We start from the raw sequence: 288 nt of genomic DNA, 5'->3' as shown, positions 1-288 counted from the left end.
CGGAAGCGGCAGGAGGCCCGGGGAAGGGAAAGCGTGATTCGCTTGATGAGATTTGTCCTAAATATGAGGAACTTTTCCCAAAACGGTCGAAACACGCCGAACAGCGACACCCGCAGCCCGGCCTCCTCCCAGTGCGTCCCCTACGCCCCGTCAGTCAGCCTGCCCCGCCCCGCCCCGCCCCGCCCGGCGGGAGGGAGAGAGGGAGCGGCCACCTTCGCGCCGCAGATGGGCGGGCTGCTGCCGCCCTTGCCCTCACCAAAGATGGCCGCCGAGGGCAATCTGGGAGCG

This window comes from Chlamydotis macqueenii, chromosome 3 (assembly GCF_036417535.1).
Source record: "Chlamydotis macqueenii isolate bChlMac1 chromosome 3, bChlMac1.mat, whole genome shotgun sequence".
Taxonomy (NCBI): domain Eukaryota; kingdom Metazoa; phylum Chordata; class Aves; order Otidiformes; family Otididae; genus Chlamydotis; species Chlamydotis macqueenii.
Note: the sequence above shows the minus strand (reverse complement) of the source record.